Here is a 6,000-nt window from a genome sequence, read left to right on the forward strand (position 1 = left end):
TTTATCTCTTTGGTTGAATAAACTGAAAATTTAACTATTTAATTTTTGGTTGACAATTTATCCTTTTTAGTTAAAAATTCATGTATTTTTTGGAAAATCTGTCTTTTTGGAAGAAATTCATCTTTTTGGTAAAACAAAAATCATTTTTGTTGAAAATACAACAATTCCATTCAAAAATTCATCATTTTAGTTGCAAATTCATATTTTTTATTAAAAAATTCAATTATTGTAGTTCAAGATTCGTAATTTTAGTTAAAAATACATATTTTTGGTTTAAAATTCAACTATTCCAGTTGAAGATTGATAATTTTAGTTTAAAATTCATCTTTTTGGTTGAATATTAATTTTTTTAACCGAAAATTTAACTTAATTATTTGGTTGAAAATTTATCTTTTCTAATTCAAAATTCAGGTTGAAAAAGTATCTTATTTTGATATAAATAATTATTCTTGGTTGACAATTCATCTGTTTAAAATTCAACTATTCCAGTTGAAGATTGATCATTTTAGTTAAAAATTTATCAGTTTAGGTGAAGTTTTTTAGGTTAAAATAATGTTTTTACCTGAAAATATCATATATTCTATTTCATAAATTTCTATTTAATATAAATGTAAATCATATTTTTAAACAGCTGTTTGTCAAATGTTATTTTCTTAGCAAATTTTCCAGTTTTCTAACCTAATAATTGAAAATCATGTATTTTGTTGAAAAATCTAATTTTTCGGTAGAAAATTATTATTATTTTTTTTTTAAATTAATCTTTTTGTGTAAAAATGTATCTTTTTGGTTGAAAATTCATCAGTTTATTTAAAAGTGCAACTATTTTGTATGAAAATTAGTTTTTTCTTTGTTGAAATTGAATATTCCATCATCTGAGTTGAAAATTAGAAATTAATATTCTCGGTGAAAATACATTTTTTTTGCTTGAAAATACAAATATTCCAGTTAAAGATTTATCAGTTTAGGTAAAAATTACTTTTTTAAATGCAAATTTAAATATTCCATTTTTGATCGGAAATGGTTCTTTTTTAGTTCAAAATTCAACAATTAATTGTTTGTTATTTTTTGGGTTAAAATTAATTTAGTTGAAACTAGTTTCAAAGTCATATTTGTATTTGAAAATGCAATTAATTTAGTTGAAGATTAATAATTTTAGTTCGAAATTCATCTTTTTGGTTGAAAATTGACTTTATTAACTGAAAATTTAACTATTCATTTTTGGTTTGACAATTTATATTTTCTAATTGAAAATTAATGTATTTTGTTAAAAATTCATCTTTTTTGTTTGGTAGAAATTAATCTTTTCAAATTTAACCTATCCTGTTAAAGATTCATCAGTTCATTAGTTAAATTTTTGGATTTTAGTTGAAAATACATGTATTTTGTTTAAAAAAACGTTTTTTTTTCGATAGAAACTTAATCTTTTTTGTTCGATAATTTATATTCTTGTTTGAAAATCCTTCTTTTTGTTGGAAAATTCAATGATACCAGTTAAAGAATAATCGTTTTTGTTAAAAGTTCATATATTCTTCTTGAAGATTCATTATTTTAGCTCAAAATTCATGACCTTAGTTGAAAATTTGTTTGCTTTTTTTGTGGAAAATTAAGTTTTAATTTGAAAGTTTAACTGTTCCATTTTTATGTAAAAACTTACCTTTTTCTTTGTTCAAAATTCATATTTTTTTGAGATGAACTATTTTAGTTGAAAATTCATCACTTTGGTTGAAATTTTTGTTTTGGAAAATTAATTATTATACTGAATATTTAACTATTTCATTTTTGGTTGAAAAGTGAACTTTTTTTTAGATCAAAATTCATCTTTTTGTTTCAAATTCATTTATTCTTTTTGAAGATTCATTATTTCTTGAAAATTTATCATTTTGTTCGAAAATTTGATTTTTTTTAATTAGTTTTTTTTTTGGTTGAAAATTGGTTTCTTAACTGAAAATGTAACGATTCCAATGTAATATTTCATCCGTTTTATTTAAAATTCATCTCTTTGGTTGAACATTATTTTTTTAACTATATTTTTGATTGAAAATTGAATTATTCTAGTTAAAGATTCGTAATTTTAGTTTGAAATTCACGTTTGTGGATGAAAATTTAACAACTCCAGTTGAAGCTTCATAATTTTAGTTACAAATTTATCAGTTTGGTTAAAAAGTTATCTTTTTTAGTTCAAAATTAAACTATTTCGTTGAAAATTGATATATTTTGTTGAAAAATCGTCTTTTTTGGCAGAAAATGATTTTTTTGTTGTTTGAAAATAAATGTTGTTGCTTGAAAATTCATATTTCTGTTTGAAAATTCAAGTATATCAGTTAATTAGCAGTAATTTTTTTTACATAATCTTTTTCTTTGGAAATTCATAATTTTTGTTGAAAATTTGTGTGTTTGTTTGTGAAAAATTAATTTTTTAACTTAAAATTGAACTATTTCATTTTTGGTTGAAAATTGATTTTTTTTAGTAGTTCAAATCCATTTTTTTAAAGATTCATAATTTTAGTTGAAAATGCATTATTTTGGCTAACATTTTTTTGTGTGGAAAATTAATTTTTATATTGAAAGTTTAACTATCCCATTTTTGTGCAAAACTGAAAATGAATTCCTAAACTGAAAGTTTCAATGTTTCATTTTTTGTTGAAAACAGAAAAGTTCTTAGTTCAAAATCATCGCTGTAGTTGAAAATTGAACTGTTTGGCAAAAAATTCGTTTTTTTTTGGTAAAACGGCCATCTTTTTTGTTGAAAATACAACGATTTCAATCAAAGATTTATAATTTTACTTGAAAATTCATCTTTTTGGTTGAAAATTCAATTATTCTAGTGTAAGATTTATAATTTTAGTTGAAAATTCATTTTTTTGTTAAATATTAATTATTTTAACTGAAAAAAATTATTATTTTTGTGGTTTACAATTTATCTTTTCTAATTTAAAACTAGTGTATTTGGTTTTAAATTCATCTTTTTTTTTTGTATAAATTATTCTTCTTGAAAATTCATCAGTATTGGAAATGGTTAAACTGCGATTTGCCACCTGGTGACAAAAATTCGAACTAGAAAGAAAAGGTATGATTTTAAAGATGCATTTTAATTTGCGCATAAAAGTGTAAATACAATATTTCTTTGCAGAAATATTTTTCCAAAAGTAAAAACAATCAATTATTGTTCTATTTATTGTGATTTTCAAAAGATTATAAACTTCAATCGACTTATTTTGAAGCAGAAATAAACTCAAAGTAAATTTCCATTAATTTATACATGAAATATTTACTATTTAAAAACTGATCTGAAAATTAGATCAGAATTTTTATTTAAATTCCAATCGCAGGGTGGCTGCTGGACCGGGAAATCGGGAATCTTATGAAATCGGGAAATGACAATGAATTTATTTTTTGACCGGAAATGTTGTAAATTTAAATACAAAAATCTTCCACTTTAGCAAATTTTTAATTTTATATTTTAACTGTTAGGTGTACGTTTTATTTTAAAGAATTTCAAAATGCAGTTTTAGAGACTTGAGCCATTAAAAAATTAGAAGCGTTTGAAATCGAAGATTTTAGATCAAAAACATTTTTAGTTGATCACCTGTGAATATAAATTAATAATGACTTTTAAAATTGAACTGTTCTTTAAGATTTAAAAAGTGAGTTTTATTTTTCGACCACAAAGAAGGCTTTAAAAAAGTAGTTGAATTTCCAACAAAATAATTAAAAAATTTTTAATATAGTGGAATTTTTTGCCAAGTATAGTTCAATTCAAAAATAGAAGCGATGAGTTCTCAACGAAATATTTAATATTTCGTTTTACAACGAAACGAGATTTGAAATTAAAAATAAAAAAGAAAGTAAGATGAATTTTGATGGCAGAAAGGTGGATTTTCTACTATGAAGGATGAATTTTCAACGAAAATAAATCATTTTCAACAAAAAAAAAAAAAACGAATTTACTACTTCTCAAATAGAACCAAAATATACGAATTAAAAAAAAAATAGTTGAAGCTTCAGTCATAAGATTAATTTTTCTATCCAAAAAGACGAATTTTTAACCAAACGCATGAATTTTCCACCCGCCACTATAAATTTTCAACCAAAAAGTCGATCTTCAACCAAGTAATTAATTTTTTAAATTAATCGTTTAATTCTTCCAAATAGTTAAATTTTTTTACAAAAGAATTGAATTTTCAACTAAAAAAAATAAAGTTAAACCAAAAAATGGAATAGTAAAATATTCAGTTTAAAAATTACTGCGATAAAAATGTTCCACAAAATTGATGAATTTTCCAAGAAACAGTTGAATTTTTCTTCCGGCACTATGAATCTTCAACAAAAAGGAAATTTTTTACAAAGTGGTTAATTTTTCAAAAGAAATAATTTCATTTCCGATCAAATAGTTGAATTTTCTACAAAAAGAATGTAATTTTTCACCAAATATGTGAATTTTCATCTAAAAAAATTAATTTTCAACAAAAAATGGAATGAATAAATATTCAATTTAAAAATTAAGTTCCAACAAAATAAAACGAATCTTCAACTTGTTGACTTCAACCAAAAAATACGACTTTGAACAAAATAAATGAATTCTTAGAGATAAGATTAATTTTCTACCCAATAAATTTAATACATTTTTAACCAATTAATTGAATTTTTAAGCAAATGATTGAATTTTCAACTAAAAATGTCAGTTTTTAAACAAAAATTGAATAGCTAAATATTCAGCTTACAAATAAAATTTAAAAAATCGAATTTTTAACTAGTTGCCAAAAATATTAATTTTTTAAAAATAAAATGAATTTTCTACCCAAAAATGACGAATTTTCAACAGAACAGGTGAATTTTCTACCCGACAATATGAATATGCAACATAAATGTTCATTTTCTACCTAGTAGCTAATATTTAAAATAAATAGTTTTATTTTTAACCAAATAGTGGAATATTTTACAAAAATTGTTGAATTTCCAACCAAATAATTGAGTTTTTAACTAAAAAAGATAAATTTTCATCCAAAAATATAATAGTTAAATATTCAATTTAATAATTGAGTTGCAACAAAATAGAACGAATGGTCAACTGGCTAAATTCAACAACAAAAAAGACAAATTTGTACAAAATATATGAATCCACAGCCATGAGAATAATTTTTCTATCCCAAAAGAAGAATTTTCAACAAAATACATAAATTTTCCACCCGACACTCTACATTTTGCACCAAATAGTTGAATTTTCAATTAAAAAAGATAAATTTTCAACCAAAAATGGACTCCTCAAGAAAAAGTTAATTTTCTACCAAGTAGTTAATTTTTGAAATAAATAGTTTCATTTTTAACTAAAATTTTCTACCTAAAAGATCAATTTTCAACCAAATAGTTGAATTTACTACAGAACAGTTAAATTTCCAAACAAATAGTTTGAATTTTCAGCTAAAAATAATAAGTTTTTGACAAAAAAATTAAATAGTTACATCCCTAGTTTAAAAAATTAATTTTCAACTAAAACACGAATTTTTATCTAGTTTAACACAACCAAAAACGACGAATTTTTTAACACAATAGTTGAATCTGCAGTCAAAAATATGTGTCCACAAAAGAAGATTTATTTTCTACCCAAAAAGATGAATTTTTATAAAAATAGACGAGTTTTCCTGAAAAAGTTGTATTTTCACCAGTTATTATTAATTTTCAACCAAAAACTTTATTTTCTACAAAACAACTGCATTTTCAACCTAAATATTAGAATTTTTAACAAAAAAAAATTATTTTTTAAATATATAGTTAAATTTTCAACCAAATTTCTGAATTTTAAAATAAAAAAGACGATTTTTTTAAAAAGCAGTTGAATTTTCAACTCGTAAAGATGAATTCTCAGCTAAGTCTGTATTACTTCATATTTCAACCAAAAACTTGTTTAATTTGAAACAAAAAACAGTTGAATTCAACCGAAAAGAGAAATTTTCAACTTAAATTATAAATCATCACAAAAAATAGATTTTTAACCAAATAATT

The sequence above is a fragment of the Belonocnema kinseyi genome, chromosome 9 (genome assembly GCF_010883055.1).
Source record: "Belonocnema kinseyi isolate 2016_QV_RU_SX_M_011 chromosome 9, B_treatae_v1, whole genome shotgun sequence".
Taxonomy (NCBI): Eukaryota; Metazoa; Arthropoda; class Insecta; order Hymenoptera; family Cynipidae; genus Belonocnema; species Belonocnema kinseyi.